Source organism: Dryobates pubescens, chromosome 3 (assembly GCF_014839835.1).
Source record: "Dryobates pubescens isolate bDryPub1 chromosome 3, bDryPub1.pri, whole genome shotgun sequence".
In the NCBI taxonomy this organism is placed as follows: domain Eukaryota; kingdom Metazoa; phylum Chordata; class Aves; order Piciformes; family Picidae; genus Dryobates; species Dryobates pubescens.
The window spans coordinates 46,531,673-46,551,657 of NC_071614.1; positions in this window are offsets into that span (position 1 = coordinate 46,531,673).

The following is a 19,985-nucleotide window of genomic DNA, read 5'->3' on the forward strand; positions in this document are numbered from 1 at the left end:
ACATAATTATGGGCTTAAATTCTTCAAATATGCAAGGACCTAATAGGAGAGTAACTATACAAATAGCTTCTACTTTTACAATTTCCTGATGTGGTGGGTTGAGAGAGAAAGCCCAGCTTTCCCTCCCCCACTAAGTAGGAATAAAGAAGACCACAGCTAACTCAGCCGGTGAAGCAAAAGGGAATGCTGTATTTACAAAGCAATGTGAAACACAGGGATGACCTCAGCACTCATAGTCTCATGCACTACCAACTGAGCTATTCCATATCCCCCCCATACCTCCTCTCTCTCCCCCCTACCTCCCTTTTTTTCCCAAAGAGGGTTGGAGAGAGAGAAAAGGCAGTTATAAGAAAGAAGAATTTTAGTAGCAAGAAAAATTAGTGCTGGATTAATGCTTATCTGTTATCTGCGGCCCTTCTGGCCAGATGCCCAGAAGCAGACAGGCTGGAAAGGGAGAGCGAAGAGGAACCGAACAGGAACTGGAACTGAGGAAAGTTCCAGGTGCACTAAACTTAAAGCTGCATTCTACCAATCTAGCAATGAAATTCATTTAGAGTATCAATATTTACAAAAACATTCAGCCATAGTGTCCCAGCAACTGTCCCTTTCTTAAAGGCACAGCCTCAAACGGTCACACCTGATTGCTCTAGAACAGCAATTAATAGAGCCTCAGATCACTGTGTAACATCAACTGAAAACTCATTGTGTCAGATTGTTATCCCTGTTTTCACACATTAGAAAAATCAGGTACAGTGTTTGTTCTTTCACAAACCTCTAGATTTTGTCAGCCTGTGCTGTGGGCACATACTCTTGACTCATTTTGCTACTCTTGAGACTGCTAACAGTTTCTGAAAGCTCTGTCCTTTACATCCATACTTTGATGTAGGATTGCTTAACAGTCTTTTTTTTTTTAAAGGGAAATCACTAATTTGCATCTTTCTTCTACCTAGCTATTCATTTTATCAAAACTATGAGAACAATGTAGATCTTGTCCCCATGTTAAATCAAAACTGATAAACAAGTTCAAAATTTGGGAGATAGAAAGTTCATAAGAAACCATTGTGGAAATTCCTTCTTGCAGGCCTTCCTCCAAATATGCTTGCTTCAGCCTGTTCTTCTGTTCTGGCTGAAAGATGATGTATGACATCTCGTGCCTGGTTCTGAAGGCATTTTGGATTAGCAGTGAATCATTATGCTACAACGGGAACATATGGCTTAATGTTAGGTTTTTCAGACAGGTTTTTGGATAGCGGTGTCTGGTACAGATATTGTTCTGCAATAGCAACCTAGCACCCAGATGCTGCACCAATAATAATAACAGATCTTTAGCCCATAATGAGAGCATCAAACTAATTTTATGAAAGGAAAGCTTTTCATACTTATTCAATAAATAGTTTTTAATTAATTCCTCTCTGTCAAAGGCTCTTCCTAGTCTAATGGTCTCCAGTAGGCAGAGCTCTGATGAGTTTCACAAACGCTGAAAGGGGTGCTTCAGTGTGAGATTGTGGTGGTACAAACTCAGTGAAGGCCTGGAAGAGCAAAGTACCACAGGTGTATTTTATGGGCTTCTTGGCAGTAGTGTGTCCATATAGAACATTAACAGATGCTGCCAGTTTAGTGCAATAGCATGTACCTGTTGTTCAAAGCAGCATACAAAGATTCATAGGTTTTAACGCCAGCAGGGACAGTTGGGAGTATTCTGATCTCAATTCTGCATGCAGTGCAGAGATTGAATTTCTCGTGATTTGAGTTGGGGTTCTACGTTCAGCTTGAGCTAAAATATCAGCCTCAGAAATGCATCAAAATTTCTGGCAAAGACTTTCAGGGACTGAAGAATCTCTAGGCAGACTGTTACTAGCTAGTAATATACTCTGCATTAGTTTTATCTCCCTTCCAGTTTTGAAGATTTTTTTTTTTCCTGGAAATATGTTAGTGTATAGTATTAAACATTTCCCATTATTTGGAAAATTCATTAGCAGAACTCATATGGATGTGAATTTCATGAATAAGTATTTCCTGAATAGTTTGCAGAATTTGATTGTAATGAATGGATTGTTTGCAGTCTCTGCATTTTGATTTTTAATGTGTCATTTTAGTGGGCTAGAGCCTTCTCTATTTTTTAAAGCTTTCTAAATAATGTTCTGTTATTCTAAAATGAGATAGAAAAAATGAATAATTGTACTGTAACATGAAATTTAAAAAGTGAATAATAGTTACTCTGAAAAGAAAAAAATTAGTATTGATCTGAGTAAAAAGTTTAGAAAGATTCATTATTTATATAAGCACAAATAAAATGGTGCCTATAAAACAAGCTAATGTAAGGCCAAATGAAATCCAGATGAGTCTCTCTACAGACCTCAGGTAACTAAATAGGTCTCTAATAGAGATACACAATAATGAGTAACATTAAAAAATCCAGTCAATTCTGCATCCTTACTAATCAATATGTTCTGTATCTAACCCTACTGACTGCTGTCTGTGGCCAGTTTTAACACAGAACTGAAGTTCATGTGGCACCATGACTTCAGGCCATCTTCCAACCTCTTCGTATGGATAAGCTTTTCTCCTCGCTGGAGACTGCCAGCAAGGCCCTTAGTCCTGCTTTAGCAGGATCAGTGCCAAGCAATTTTTTGGTTTGACTATGAAGTGATCCTTACAGGACATGAGCTGGGGAAGCCCGATACAAGCTCCATAGCAAAAACCACGGAAATCAGATTTTGAGCAGACTAAAACATTAAAAGGGAATGATCTGGACATAAATTGTTTTCATTTTTTCCATCCTCCCCCATTTTTAACATGAAGCATCCTTTCTTTATTCCCCACATATTTTCACAGGGAAACATCTCAGTAAGCAATTACAGGATTTTCTCCAGCATAGAGGGATCTTGCAGCATGATATTTTTCATCTGGCATGCCTTTGTTACTTTCATTGTGAGCCATTCTACTGAATAGAAGGCAGACATTACTCAGAATGAGAGCGGAGACTGTCTGTTTTTGAGTACTGAAGCTTTATTTAAAATGCATGCTTTGCCAGTGAAGCTCGTGTGTGCCTCTTTTATGCTGCAACTCTAGCCCTTCAGATGTGTGTTACCAGACTGTAATATTGTAATAGTCATGGATCCTTTGTCTTCCAACAAGCACTAATGTTACTTTTATTTTGAGTACACCATGAACAAATAAAAGAGAAGAGACCCTGAATCAACTTACCTGCTGCTCTTATAGTACATAAAACTCAGGTTTCTGCCTAATGTTTGACAGAACAGGAGATTTTGTTATTTTTTTTTCCCTTTAAAAAGTGTTCTTATTCCCTTAGAAAACGTATAAATGAAAAAGTTGTAACTAAATAAACCTTTGAAATCCTTTCATAGCACTTCCACATCTGTTGACCTGGAGGAGTTTTTGCCTTAGCTGCCTAGTTATGTTAGCATGGGCCATGCCCACCTTAAGGAATCTGAGTGGTAATGTCAGTCAAAGATAGGCAACCCCGAAGGATTTGTTCAGTCTTGTCACTAGGGCACATTCAGACTTGGTGTTTTACTTTGTCATGGCCATGAAAATATGCCATTCAGAAAAAAAATACTGTCTACAGAAAAGAAACCCAGGATGCATCATAGGGAGCAATGAAAAAGTGGTGATGCATCCATTGTTTGCTGGAGTCCTTGCTAGGGACAGTCTGCAATAAAAATTAGTCAATAAATGGAGAGAAAGTACCATGATGTCAAAATATATGGATATAAGTGTTAACAATCTCACCTCCTCTCTGGTTTTATTTTGTGTGTGTGTTTGTTTGGGGTTCCTTTGTTGGTTGGTTGTTTTCTGTTTGTTTGTTTTATTTACATTATTGTTTGATGCCATTTTAAAAGAGACCCCAAGTACAAAGTGCAGTTACCACCGGAGCTGCTGAAACTGAATTTGTGCGTGCTGCACTTTGCCCTCATTCTTTTGTGAAAGAGTTCTTCTGCAGCCAATACTTATTTGCAGCTAGAATAAATGAAACTCATAGGAGGGTGTGCATACCATAATGAAATAAAAGTAAAATTGAAGTGGTAGTTGTCGCAACTAGTCATCAAATGCATGACGTTGAAGCTCTGTCATTGATCCAAGACTGGGTACAGCACGTGCATAGCACAATGTGCGCCTCCATCTGCCTTACACTTGTGCTTCACAGCCCATCTAGAGCAACAATATTACATTAGCAACAGTGATTATGATGAGAATAATAATGACAGTCACATTGGATTCTGTGTTTTAGTGCTTTGGCTTTTCTCTGACAGCACCAAGCAATGCGATGCATAGTGCTCTTGAGGTATCTGGGTTTATATGCTCTATTGAAACCACAGGTTTATTTTACTTAGGTCACTGAATGGTGTCATATTTTTAGTGAATCAGTTGAGGTTTCCCATGAAGCTCTAGCTGTCAATAGCCAATAATTTATTTTTGGTTCAAAGCTCTTTGAAGTTTATGAAAAAGCTTTCCTACCTTTGGTCTGTTTACACACAGACAAATCTTTTATAAAGGTACTAGCTACCATAGGTTTGCTGGCATAATAGTGAGTGAATTTTAGGACACTTCATTCTAAACCTGAAGACTTGGATCAATTACAGTATTTTAAAAGATGGCTGTCATATTTATGCAGCTCTGAAGTGTACATATCCTTTTCAGAGTACCTGGGTTCCATCAGTATTTCGGCCTTTGCTTGATCTCAGATGAGTCACTACATCCAGGTGACTCATTTTGCTCCTACAGAGTTGATGAACCTGATCTTTTCCATAAAATGGAAGTGCTGTCTAGGAGAAAAGTGTGTTCTTAGGCAGCCTGAAAACCCAAGGGCTGAATTCACCTGGGAGAGGACACTTCTAATTCTCATGGAGGGCAGCGAACCAGGCAATGTCTAATAAAAATCACAACTTTCAGAACCTGGATTTAGCTTAGGTTACAGTGATTCATGGTTTAAGGTTCCTGGCTCAGTCCATGGTGTTAGCCATGATGATAGACATCATGCTGCTTAATACTACAACTAGTCTTCATTTTGCTTGGCAAAATGCCATGTATTGCAGACAATTTCATGTGGCCACCTCACTGCTAAGTTACCAGAAAACTACAGGTTAAGAGTTTGATAAATTATATTTGAGAAAGCCAGAGCATTACAAAGGAAATGCAATGTTAATGTTAATCTATACTTGTTAACTATGAGATGCAAGGAACTGTTTTTTTACAGTAAACTGGAGAGGTTGAAGGACTAGCAGGGAGTGATGCTTACAGGATACAAATGGGTGTGGGATGTTATCAGGTTTTATTGCTGCTCAGTAAAAATGATCATATTACTCCCAAGTGGCAGAGTTGCTTATGTAGAGTAGGTTTTCACGCAGGCAGCAGTGGAAGTTTTATACCATGTCATACATGTTACGAGCTTCACTCATGTCTTACGTTTGCAGTACCTCATTGCCTTGTCATTGGGACCCTTTCTGAGCAACTCCTCATTTTCCTTTCCATTTGTTATGAAAACATTATTACTGGCAGGCGTATCGTTAGCACAGCACAAATTCAATTTATTTTTAAGGTTTATATGATAAAGATATTTATGCACTGGCTATTCTCATCTCCTCTATTGTTTTTGCTAGAGATGAGGCTGAATTCCAATCATGAAACTAAATACCTCTGAACTTTACATTTTTATGCTCCATGATGTCATTTTTAGAATGACTTGTGTATGTTGTCTTCCTAAGCGCTTAAAAAGCCCCTTGAACAGCTTTTCTTGTGAAGCCAACTGAGTATGGACTCCATGTATCACATGTACCGCAGACTCCCTTCCCCTGTGAATGCTGGGTAATCAGGGCTGTGCTGTACACTGTGCAACTTAGCATTAACAGTCTGAAAATCCCAGCAGGCCAGTCTGTCTCCAGGTTTTAGTACTTTTTCCTCCCGCTTAGCTACTCTTCTTCCAGAAAGCCAGCTGCATTCAGCCTTCCCTGTGACCCAGGTTCCTTCCCCATGGAGAAAGCTTTGGAAAATCTAGTCTGCTATTCCCCAACACCAGTTTTCTTCTTTACTAACAGAACAGAATAACAGTGCACTGAATTTCAAAACTTGATTTTGGCTGTTGGAAAACTTTACTTAGTTTCATTTTGGTTTTGGCTAAAAACCTTTCCCTCCTCCAATTAATGAACATGAGACTTGTCCTGGGATGTCTCCCTCCCATCTCAGTGGGAGAGGTATCTTGGGTCCATCATTCTATTCACTGGTGTAGTAGAGGCAAAAGCTACGTATTGCAATTCTCTTTCCATTACAGACTTGAAGGGTGTGATTTGTTCCCTCTTTCTTTCTTGGAAATCGAAGCGTTCATCTCTGCTTTTCATTGGGGAAAGGATCTTATAGTAAACAGTTCAGAGCTCTTTCAGTGTAAGTGTTCAAACTTGGATAGATTAGAGCTTTTTGGGTTTCTTACCCATGCTTGACATCACTTTGGCAATACGAACCACTTCATCCAGCCTGTAAGAGAGTCTGCAGAGAATTCATGCTGGAATGTTATGCTATTCTGCACTCTAATTCGTGATTCTTCCTGACAAGATGCATGTTAGGAAAACTTTATTCCAGTTTCTTTGTAACTAACAGGGTTTTGGTGTTTTGTTTTTTTTTAACTTGCATTTTAACAATGTCAGAATAAACATTTAACTTATACATTAGAATCTTCTACACCTCTTGGAACTGCATCACAAACAAAGGGGGTGGAGGGGAAGCAGTAAAAGTAGAAAAACAACTGTACTAATTTTATTAAGAACATTGTAATTCTAAATATCTCCATTTCCTTAACCTGGCATGTGCTACTTTCACCAAAGAATCTTCATTTTAAAGAAAAGCATTGCACCTAAAGTGTTAAAACACAGAAAGATGATAAAATAAGTTAATTTATGGTTAACTGATGGATTTTGTGGTTTGTTTTTTGAGCTTTTAAAGGTCAGGAGTACTAGCACAGTTTAAAACAATTAATTTCAGTAAGGTAGGTGATGCATAGACTAAACCTCTGCATGTCTCTAATAGTTTTCTAACCTTGCATCCTTGATCAGCAACCATTTTCAGAGATTTATGAGTAAATCAGTTTTTAAATCAAGCCCAGGAGTTATAGGCATTGGCTGTTTTGGGCAAGAGCAGGGTGAAATTGTGATGGCTGGGGGTCTATAAAGAAAGCATTCTGCCAGTAATCCTGTTTTACTTGTTTGCATACAGATCTGAACACCAGCTTTACTGTGGTCTTTAACATGGTCAGCCTTTAAGCTTGGAATTTAGATCTCATGTTTAAACCTGAGTGGAAACTTTGTCAGAACATTGAAAGGATGAACCATACTATCTTGGATAATCTCTAATAGGTCTGAAAGTTTAGCAGTGAGTGATGGATCCAAAGAATGCTGTTGTGGAGGTTTCAGAGAATACAAACATCTAGCAAGAATAGGAATAACATAATCCTCTGTCTTTTTTTTTTGTTTTTTTAATGCTTTCAAGTCACTTTGAGACTACTTCAGTAGAATAAATTATCTGAGTTGAGAGAATTTATTCTCTTGAGGGAAGATAGATTTTTCTGGCGCACTTTTCAAGAACGCTAAGCTTCCAAGGCAGTTGCTACTTGGACTTGTGATTTTCTCTTCTGTCTGAACACTAATGAAAATCAACAGGACCTCCACTTGACCTTGGATGCCTGTAAGAGCCTGAGCTGATATTTCAGGTGACCTAGATACCTTTGGAAATCTAGCCATGCACTGTTACAAAGTAGTCAGAAGTTTGTGCATCTTTTCTAAGTTCCGGAGCAGTGCTGCAAGACAGACACCATGTTTTTACCCAGGAGACTGCTCCATTTCTGTGGTGGGTGAAGTGATGCTTAAATAAATAGTGTGCCAATTTGTTAAGCATGAGGGATCCATAAAAATGAAAGTTATTATTGCAACAGGAATTTTCCCACAGCAAAACCAAAACAGAGCAGAGCTTCATCCATAAAAATATTGCAAGTGAACCACTTGTTTGCTTCTTACCTCTGTTATCCTGTTTTATATGAGCCAGTGTTCTACTTCTCCTTTATGAGGAGTTAGGCGAGTAGCACAGACATGTTGATCCTTGCATCTACAGGAGAATTATATGAGCTAAACACATGTTCTGCCATTGGCACATTACTGTTATCCTGCCAAAACCCTTCTCCGTGCTTGGCTTCCAGAGCAATGAGCATGGGTGGAGGAAGGAAGGAACAGCTGGGAGGCGATTATGGTTTCCTGACGCCCTGCCCCACCCATGGCACAGGTTAGATCAGTTCTGAGTCTCAGGCAGCTGGTAGAAATCCCCAGGAGACTGTCCATTCATCTCCTGCATTATCTCCACCCAGTACCTGGCACATATCCTGCAGAGCCTATCCAGGCTGCTGCTGAAGGAATCCGTTTTACAAATTCTATGCTCCCTCCTGAGGCACTTTCTCACTTTGTGATGTCGCTCAGAACAGGCTTGATTCTATTCCTTGGAGCTCAGGACAACTTTGATTTTAATAAGACGTGTTCAGGGAGCTTTACCTAGACACCTGGGGGCCTCAACTGACTTTTCTAGTTATTTTAAGGGTATATTCTTGGAACTATTGCCAGTTAAAAAGTCAAGGTACAATGAGAGCTGGAAACTATTCACTAAGGGGAAGAACATGTGCTAGGAGAAGCAGAATGATAATTGTTGAAGAACACTGTCTACTTGGTCCTGTTGGAAACTTCACCTTTTCCAGTACAGAGGTAATCTTGGACATTGAATGACGGATCAAGTTTGTGCCATTTTAAACATTTTTTTGTACTATCTGCTAATAAAACACACTGCTACAATAACATCAGCCAGTTCCAAGGCCAACTTCATCATCAGTCTTTGTTAGCAGTCTGTAATATCCTTTTAGCTGATAAATATTTCAATACCAATAAAGTGGGAAGACAAGTTTCATGGACTAATGCTGAAACATTTTACAACTTCGCACAGAGCAAAATGAACTGTGAATCAAAGGGTGACCAATGCTAAATGCAGGACTATAAGCTATGGCTATCTGATGTCTGAGTAAAGAGGCAGCCTCAAACAGATCTGTTGGCTGACATTCCTTGAAAGTAGTAGTAGTAACAAACATCTGGAGGGTTTGACATATTCATAGTTGCCAGTAAATAATTGTGACTCCTAAGCAATTGTTTTGGAGAAGCAGTTTGAGGTATAGAGAAGCTAAAAAGTAACTACATAATGGAATGATGGACAATATCCTGGACAATATCCACTTATGTGTCAGCATGAATAATGAACAGGGTTGTAGGAGACAAAAGGGGAAAAGACCTTGCATTCAGCAATAGGGATTCAGCCATCTTGGAGAGGGAGAGAGAGTCTCAGAGAAGAATGAGTAAATGGTAGCTCATCCATTACTGAGAGCATCTATGGACACAGCCCTTCATTCCTTACAGACACCAATGGCAAAATCATTGGAGTGGTCTTGTGCAACCAGAATAAGAAATGTTTCTTTTGACTTACAATTTGATCCAAATTCGATTGAGTTCAGTGGAAATCTTCCAATAACTGCGAAGAGACTGGGATCTGGCATGCAGAAACTGTCTGTTTACATCTCAACCTGCAAACATGAGTCCACATGCCCAAAGGAGCGCTTTACACTTTCATGTTTAGTCCTATCCATTTCTCATACAGAGATTCCTTTTGATGAATGCTCCAGTTACAGGTTTACTGCAACTGTCATTTCCTTTTCTGTGGCTATCTTGTCCATCAATATCTCAGGAGCATAATGATAGTGCTGCTGTCATGTATTTTAGGTATCTTGGTCTAGTTTCCCCCTTTCTTTTCCCCCTGCAATCACTTCATTTAATCAGGGTGTTTGTAAAGATGAAATCAGTCTTGGTCTCCACTGCATACATATTAGTCTTTTAGATTATAGCCTAATAACTTAAGTATTTATAATGTAATTTCAGCTGGTGGGAAGTCCTTCTGTACAGAACTAATGGTGCTTCCCTTCAGGTAAACCCTGTTGACAGGCAAAAGGTTACTGCTTGTACAGGCAAGTTTGCTGCTCTGGTGCACATAGCGCTGCAAATACATCATCAGTTTAGTCAAATGTCTGAAAAGGACTCTGTCTCTAAGGTTCCAGTTACTCCTTGCCTGCCTTTGATATTTCTGTGGTTGCACAAGGTTTGACCATGTTAGCATTCCACAGGCCTCTCTCAGAGAGAGCTCATTGTCTCTGTCCTTTCCTCAACAAAGGACTAAGGTGTGGGGCTGAAATATAGGTGTGGGATGTATTTCCCATAAAAATAATAACCCAAAATTTATTTACTGTGTTTTAGGGGCAATATCAATAAGCTGATAAGATAGCTTTTACTGAAAGAAACCCCCCCAACCCTGCTATATCAAGTCTTTGGTGTTACAGAAGAGGTGGCAGTTTAAAGCTTGAGAGCCAGTCCTTTACAGCTGTAGGGATTTCCAGTAATGAATCCTAGATGTACACCTGTCCAGGCATGTATTAAATGCTATGGAAGAGTGAAATGGTTTGATTATGCTGATGGTGTCTTCTGCAGTTATAAAAGAAGTGGCATGGAGCGGTACCGAGTCATTGAAAACAGCAGTTAAAGTCACACAGTATTCTGCCTAAGCTCATTTCTATGTTCATTTGACTGACATAGTTTTACTTTTTCCACATGGAATTTCATATAATGTTCTATTTTTTTCCCCTCCAATTGTTTGACTTTTAAATTGTAGTGTTTAAGATAAAATTATATTGATGAAACTTAATCCTCATATCTCATTCAATACTCTGTCTATATCATGCTCTAATTTTAAGTAACATTATACTTCATATTCAGTATTTCCAAGATAATTTTTTTTTGAGGAAACATTCATACTGAAAAAAGTTTTACTTGTTCCAAGTTGGAGCATAAAGCATGTTTTGGAACACTGGAATTTCCCATGGGGCAGAGATCCTGTTTTCCAACCAACTCTGGTATATGGGCTACGAAGACCCCCTTCTGATTGCCCCAAAGAGAACTTGGCTCATGATCACTTGTGAAGTTTATTCAAGGGCAAAAGATGGGGTGATTTTTATGAAGACTCATTTTGATTCATTCCCAGAAGACTAAAGTAAAAGCCAGTAAAGAGCTTGATGTTGTCTCACCCACCAGCTGTCATTTCTAATCCAGATGCTCCGCATCTCTTGCCAACTTCTTGCTGGGGGGATGGGAGAAGGAAGGCAGGGCTTAAAATGATAATTTAAAAAATAAAATATAATTTAAAAAATAAAATAATTTAAAAAATAAGAGGAGGAAGGTCAAATCTCATTTGTGCAAAGCAGAACATAAATATGAGCCCTTGGTATCTATGCGAGTCATATATGCTTAAATTAAGACAAACTGTATCTGGTTTGCATAGTAATGGAAGTGTCTAACAATAACTCCCTTACAGCTTTCAGCTATGGAGATCTTTCCATGTCCTGGTTCAGAGGAATTTGTACATATAGATGCATATGTGGCTTCCATTACTCTGTTAATTGAGCACAGATTAATGCCATCTTCCTCACAACACTTTTTTGGTGATAACATGTTATCTGCACTTTGTAGTTGAAAGCCAAGTCACACAGGGATTTTTGAAGGCTTCATTGATAGCCTACAGATATTAAGGGGAATCTCTTTATTGATTTCAGTCATGGATCATGTTCTTAGTGATTTGCCCAAGGAAATTGTTATAGTGATTCAGTCAAACTGTTTATCTGGTCTTCTATATTATTATTATTATTATTATTATTATTATTATTATTATTATTATTACTACTATTATTACTATTATTATTATTATTATTATTATTATTATTATTATTATTATTATTATTATTATTATTATTATTATTATTATTATTATTATAATATTTTTTCCCCCAGCACCAAACTATATCCCAATACATATTTTCTGTAGTGTATATCAACCTATGTTTTAAACCCAGTTTTACACCTACTGCATTTCATATCAACTGGAGTAAAGAGCAGAATGATAGCCCAGGTTGCTACTTTTCAAACTCTATTAGCTATAGTGCCTAAGAAAACTATTAAAATATTTTTTTCAATGACTTATTTTTATGACAGCTGTCCTCAAAGCCACAGTTGTGTTCTGTCTTTTTCTTGTTCTGTATATTATGGTTTTAGAGATAGTAAACCTCACAATAGTTTTGAAAAAGTACATACTTGCTCTCAAGGCATTTAGAATAGAATAGAATAGAATAGAATAGAATAGAATAGAATAGAATAGAATAGAATAGAATAGAATAGAATAGAATAGACCAGGTTGGAAGAGACCTTTGAGATCATCATGTCCAACCTATCATCCAACACTACCCAATCAACTAAACCATGCAACCAAGCATCCTCTCAAGCCTCGCCCTCAACACCCCCAGCAACGGCAACCCCACCACCTCCTCAGGCAGCCCATTCCAATGGGCAATCACTCTCTCTGTGTAAAACTTCCTCCTAACCTCCAGCCTAAACCTCCCCTGACGCAGCCTGAGACTGTGCCCTCTTGTTCTGGTAATTTATACAAGAAGACACGTTATTTTATTCTTTTGTCCAGCACTGGAAACTCAGATTTCTTGCTTTACAAAATGTTATGCTGCCAGTACAGCTCACAGTCAAGTGCAGAATAGAAGCCTAAACCATGATTCCTTGATAAGGACTGAAGTAGTTCTTACATTTCCTGATATTACTGAGCTTTACCATGCTTAAGCCATTGTCAGCTCTAATGTCAGTGTCAAGCGATGTACAGGAGAGGAGCCCACAGATAATAACAATGCAAATTCTCTAGACTGAGAGAAGGTATTTCACCTCACACAGAGGAGACTGAACTAGAACTAATGGGACAAAATGGAGCAAAAAGGCATATTTGGACTGAACATAAGGAAAAAGTTCCAAGTAGTGAAAGCTATGTTGTCCCAAGGGAAGCAGTAGTAGCAGTATGTGTAAGTTACTTTAAACAGAAAAACAACTTGAGGGTGTAATGTAAGGAGCTAACTATTTTGGTGATGAGGAGTGGTTTGATTGATTAAGCTCATCACCAATTTTTTTTTCTTCTCTGTGTCTAATGATTCATTTTATATTCTTTAATGTACCATGGAATTAAAGTATCAATTGGAATTGGAACAATCAAAAAGGTATTGATAAGCTTGCAAAAAAGTTCTCTATCTATTCCAGCCTATAATGTTTGTCTAGATAACTTAAAAATTCTGTGTAACCTATTGCATAGTTGTTTCAATTATTCTTTGGTGTTCATTCATAAAAGAGGAATAAATCATTCCACTGCAATGACATGTGTGTTTAATCATAGAATCAATAAGGTTGGAAAAGACCTCAAAGATCATCAAGTCCAACCTGTCACCCAAGATGTCATGACTACTAAACAATGGCACCAAGTACCATGTCCAATCCCTCCAGGGATGGTGACTCCACCACCTCCCTGAGCAGCCCATTCCAAAGGCTAACAGCTCTCTCAGTGAAGAACTTTCTCCTCACTTTGAACCTAAACTTCCCCTGGTGCAGCTTGAGACTGTGTCCTCTTGTTCTGGTGCTGGTTGCCTGGGAGAAGAGACCAACCCCCTCCTGGCTACAAACACCCTTCAGGTAGTTGTAGACAGCAATAAGGTCTCCCCTGAGCCTCCTGTTCTCCAGGCTAAACAATCCCAGCTCCCTCAGCCTCTCCTCATAGGGCTTGTGCTTGAGGCCTCTCACCAGCCTTGTTACCCTTCTCTTGAACGTGTCCAGTCTCAGTGTCCTTCTTAAATTGAGGGGCCCAGAACTGGACACAGTACTCAGGGTGTGGTCTAACCAGTGCTGAGTACAGGGGGACAGTGACTTCCCCTTTCAGACTTGACCAAAGAGAAAGATTGTGTTACTTCACCTGCATTGGAAATATGGTAGAACACCTTTAAAATGCTGACCTCAGCATCTAAACCATACATTTCAAAGCAGTGATGTAACTGGTTAAGAGCGGGCCAGAATGAAGTAATAGTGACTAAGCAGTGTTAGTGTTCACCAGTTTTCTTCTTTCATGTCAAAGGTGCCTGAGAAGTGATATTAATGTGGTCTGGACTGAGACTAATGGTCACTGTCTCTACAGGGTGCAAAATAAAATGGTGCTGCTTTTGGCAAAGACCATGAAGGAAATGCTTGCTGAGAAAAAAAAGAGCCCCAAAGAAAAGAAATGCTGAATATGTGTTCATGAAGTATGTGGATTAGTGACTTGCCTTTTCAAAGACAGACTATTCCTTTTTTATTTCTCTTGCTTTGGAAGTTAGGGACTGGTTGTTCCAGCTGGAGTGATGAGGCAGCTTTAGTTGGTACACAGGCTATCAATGCAGTGTGTCTCTCTCAGATTATTGGCTCAAGAGACAGTGGGCTGTTGTGCAAGGAAGATCAGGTGAGACCACATTTAAGGTCAGCTAGTGCTCCTTAAGCAGTTAAACATGCTGAGTCAGTGCTTGCCTAGCTGGGTTGCTGAGGGTAGCGTGTAAGCTCTGTGGCCCTGTGTCAAGCTGGAGGGAACAGACGCTGCTGAGCATTTCTGTAAACTGGTGCTGACTTCACAAATATTAATCTGAAGAGTTGAATTTTTTTATTTAGTAGTTATTAGTAAATAACTTACTTGTGATTGCATTAGATATTAGGTAGCTTATTTGTTTTCTTCCCCCACCCCAGTCCCCAGAGTTCTGTACTGTGTTTGATTTGTATGTTCTCCTCCATCAGCAGGAAGGAAAGTAGATCCTTGTGGATCAAATGCTAAATACGATTGTCAGCTTGGTACTGAATTCTTCATAAATCTTCATCAAATGGTTCCTCTAGTTTTTGAGTACTTTTTTTTCCCCCCTTAGCACATCATCTTGTCTTCCCATGCAAATTAGAGTTCAGTGATTTCTGTAATAAGCCTTTAAAACAGATGCAGCATTCTAAGTTGAGAAGTAATGAAAGTGCTCATATCAAGGCACTCTTGCATAGATTTTAAACGTTGAGATTATTAAATATTTCATTAGGATGTCACATTCTTCTGTTCTACTGCAACTCACAGAGCTGTTCTGTCTCATGGGGAAAGAAAAAAGAGAAAGAATTTCAAAAAGAAGAAAAGGCAAAAAGAGAGGAAACCTCTGCAAACTGTGATCCTGTTTGCATTTGCCCAGATTTGCAGAGGCATATGGGAGCATACATTGACTACACAAGAACTAAATGTCCTCGTGTCTCTTCCCAGGGGGACCATGATGAGACTCCTGTTCACATTGCAAATCAAGACCTACAGAACAAAATGCTTCATTTTGTCTTAGCACTTTTAAAAGGAATAACATTTTAATGATACATGCTATTGGTGTAATCCTTCTAAAATGGACAATGATTTATATATTTCATGTGAAGACAGGATTCCTTAGGGGATGACTCATTGTTTTAGTCTGGAATAATTCCAGTGGGAACCTTTTTCAGAACTGGTTGATACATACCTTACATGGTCTTAGTTTGGGATTTTTTTTCTGTCTCTCATTTTGTCTGATAATATGTGTGCTTGGTCTATTAAAATTAAACTGTCTCTTTCCCTTCCGAGTCAAATCCAGTTCGTATTTACCAAGACCTTATATGGAGAGCAAGTCTGTCTGTCTGTGTGTGTGTGTGTGTATATATATGTATATAAAATTATGTGTATACATAAATGTTTTTTATGTATGTATATATACATATACAGGGGAGAAAAAAGAACTGGATCCATTGCAAATCAGAGTTTGTTTTTAATAAAGGAGTAAATTTTGCCTTAAACACATCTTTTCACATCTTAGTTTGAACCCAAAGACAACAATTGCCAGAGTAACTGCTTCCATTTATAGAAATAACTCAGTGTTGCAGAGTGTGGGACAGTACTGATACTATGGCCTATGAATTAACAGCCTGGGGAAGCAGTACAGACTTGTATCATCTGAGATGCAAACAGACTGTCCTCACTCACACTCCTGCTCTTAGCTGTACATTTCTTTCCCTTTTTCAACTGACTTTGCCATTGCTAAGAATTGTTGCAGTCGAGAGCTCTGCAACGTGCGTGATAAGGTTAAACTGGGAAACGTAGTTGCCCTAGGGGTGTCCTGTAAAATGTTCCAGTAAAAGGCCTACTGCATCAAGGATTGAAGGTAATCTCCCATTAGTCACTCCTTCTGAAGCTGTGTAAAACATTTGCTTTTCTTCAGTTGTTGGGCACCTCTCTTGATCTTCATGACTTTTCATCAATAAGGGAGTGACCCAGCTGTGCCATCAGCTGTCTCTGCACTCCTGGCTCCATCCTTGCTGGTAGAATGGACTTGCAAGGATTTGGGCTTCACAAAAGATTCCTGACTTCTCTTAATTACTTCTAACTTCTGTCTGTGGGTGCCAAGGTGGGATAAACCCTGCTTGTGAAGCCTGAGGCATGGTAGAAAGCACCTATATCTGCTCTTGCTTAGTCATCTGCTCCATTCAGCAGCAGTCCCGCTTCTTTTTTCCCTTTTGCTACTGATGTGATTGCAGAAGCTCTCATAGTTCTTAACTTGCCCTGCCCACTTTAATTCTAGCTGATATTTGGTTTTGCTAAAACCACCCTTATATGCCTGACAGTGTTTCTGCATTCATCCTTTGTAGCCTATCCTTGCCTCTCCCTCCGGTGTATGACCTTTAGCACTGGAACTCAGCTACACAGGTCTACTGACATGCTTACTTGCTTCCCTGAGCAAGAGGTGGACCTTGTCCTTGAAGACAGCCTTAATCATAGAATCAGTAAGGTTGGAAGAGACCTCAAAGATCATCAAGTCCAACCTGTCACCCAAAATCTTTCACAGTTGTTACCCCCAGGATGCCACCTACTTGTTCCCTACATCAGATATCTGCTTTCCTGAAGCTCAGGGTCTGTACTCTGATCCTTACTTTCTTCATATTCCTTGGAATGTTGAATTCTCTTCTGTGCTACTAACACATGCTAAAAGTATTTATTTTGCATGTGGCCCCAAATGGTTGAAGTTCAGTTACAACAGTTTGAATATCAGTTGCAAATATCAAGTTTTCAGTATGGAGGTTTTTCTGTGCATCATGGAAAACAGTGACTGAGGAGAAGACATTTGAAGAATTTATCTCAAAAGAAACAGTGCTGTCCATCAACCAGCTGTAACTATAAAACTATTTCCAGTCTTGGGGACCAAAATCCCAAGACAACAGGTTACAAGATTTCAGGTTGCATGATTCAACTTTAGAACATTTCATCATCACTGAGACTGTATGAGAACCCTAGCTCTGATTTGGTCAGGACACCAAACCACCGACTAAGCCTAATTTAGATCTGGATCTAAACACTCACTTCCTTTTTCTCATTTCTAATTAAAGCAGGTTTTAGTTTTGGTTGGTTTGAGATCTTGGTGAAATCTCTTGTTAGTTATTGTCAATTTTTTCATCCTTTATCTGTGATATCTAAACAGAGAATAAAAACACTAACAACCCTCCTCCACCTTCCCAAAAAACAATCTGCCCTCTTCACAGGCCACATGTTTCTATCAACCCAAACCACTGTCAACAAATGAAAGTTTCACAAAACAGTGGTGGTTTCCTATCCTTTGTTTTTATAGTTCTCAATTATATTTGGTTTTGGGGCTAAATGAGATGTTAATATTTCATAAATCAGGTGCATTTTTTGGTTTTATAATTACATTTTATTGGATAAATGGCAGAGTGTATTTAAGTGGACATAGATTCTACCCAAATATTTTATGTGGTTGTATTAGTAGACTGTTACACATGGGTTTGTTAAATCCAGCACACAGCTGGGGATTAAAAAGTCATTCTTCCCTTCAAGTATTGTGACTTAAGCAAATCTTGGAACAACTAATGCACATCAAACTTAAGGCTCAGGTTTGGGCATAAATCATAATGATTTGGCTTAAATGATTAGAACTTGACAGTTAATACAGGATTAGATTTATTCATTTTGTTCAGCTTTGTTTCTCCTTTGGTGGTGTACACTTAGGGAAATCCCTGATGCTTTTACAGTATATTGACAAAACAAATTGAAAGTTTTAATTTTCTTTTTGAGCCTTGGATGAGGCTGGGCTACTGAAAAGAGCTAACAAATCAAGACAAGTGCTACTGACAATCTGTTCTGGCTGCTTTCAAACACTTTCGTTTTCAGACAAATGACGCCAGACTCATACGTTCTTAGACTGTTAAATGAAAATGGTGCTTCTTGTGTCAAAAGCCTGACTAGGTCTGTTCCTTGTGACTAGTCCCAAAGGAGCATCTGTAATGAACATCTTCAGCAATAAGGATCTTATTCCAGAGATCAACCTGCCATAGTGTTCCTATAGAAGAACTCCTCGGGTAGAACAGCTTGTCACCTGAACCATACAAGATGAAAAATTAAAGAAATACTCTACTGTTGGAGACAAGATAATTTTTAAGTACAAGTACCTTTTCTTCCTTTTGTTTGTATGCATAAAAATGATTATCCGGCTTATTTGAAGGAATAGAATAGAATAAACCAGGTTGGAAGAGACCTTCAAGATCATCGTGTCCAACCTATAATCCAACACCACCCAATCAACTAAACCATGCAACCAAGCATCCTGTCAAGCCTCGCCCTCAACACCCCCAGCAACGGCAACCCCACCACCTCCTCGGGCAGCCCATTCCAGTGGGCAATCACTCTCTCTGTGTAAAACTTCCTCCTAACCTCCAGCCTAAACCTCCCCTGATGCAGCCTGAGACTGTGCCCTCTTGTTCTGGTACTGGTTGCCTGGGAGAAGAGACCAACCTCCGCCTGACTACAACCCCCCTTCAGGTAGTTGTAGACAACAATAAGGTCACCCCTGAGTCTCCTCCTCTCCAGGCTAAGCAACCCCAGCTCCCTCAATCTCTCCTCATAGGGCTTGTGCTCCAAGCCCCTCACCAACCTTGTTGCCCTTTTCTGGACACGCTCCAGCAAGTCAACATCCTTCCTAAACTGAGGGGCCCAGAACTGGACATAGTACTCAAGGTGTGGCCTAACCAATGCAGTGTACGGGGGCAGAATGACCTCCCTGCTCCTGCTGGCCACACTGTTCCTGATGCAGGCCAGGATGCCATTGGCCCTCCTGGCTGCCTGGGCACACTGCAGGCTCATGTTCAGCCTACCATCAACCAGCACCCCCAGGTCCCTTTCCACCTGACTGCTCTCCAGCCACTCTGACCCCAGCCTGTAGCTCTGCATGGGGTTGTTGTGGCCAATGTGCAGAACCCGGCACTTGGATGTGTTCAATCTCATGCCGTTGGACTCTGCCCATCTGTCCAGCCTGTCGAGGTCCCTCTGCAGAGCCTCTCTACCCTCTGCTTTCTTTAAGTTAGTATGGCTTTTGTGGAGAGTGTTGGTAAGTTAAGTTCATGATTTCAGAAGCTTTTTATTCATTTATGATGGTGATCACCCACAGAAATGATAAAATAGATGCTCCAGAAGTAATCAGCCCTCATGTCTGGTATCTCTGGTCTATCTAAAAAAGTCAAATGATGTGCTTCTATTTAATGAACAAATTTGCGTGTAAGTTAGTATTACACTGGCAAGGAAAAAAAGTCTATCCTGAACTGTGGGTTGGTAGGGAAGCCACAAAATGTAACATACCAGATGAAAGCCTGGAAACCCAGATTGTCAGTGCAGGTATAAAGGGATTAAATAGATCCAGACCTTGCCTCTTCCTTTCCTCAAACAGGTGCAGGAACCTGGCAAGATGTGGACAAAGATTTTTCTTATTCACCGTAGTGTAAGTGGGACTATGGATTGGTTCAGGACAACAGCAAAGTACTAGTTTATGGTCTAAGGACAAGAAAAAAAATAAATACTTGAGTTGGAAGGGGGGGATCTGAAAGTTCTGGTTGTTCTTAGTGAGGTGCAGTTTAAACACTGTCTTTTCCTCTCTAACAGCACAATCTGACCTTCACACC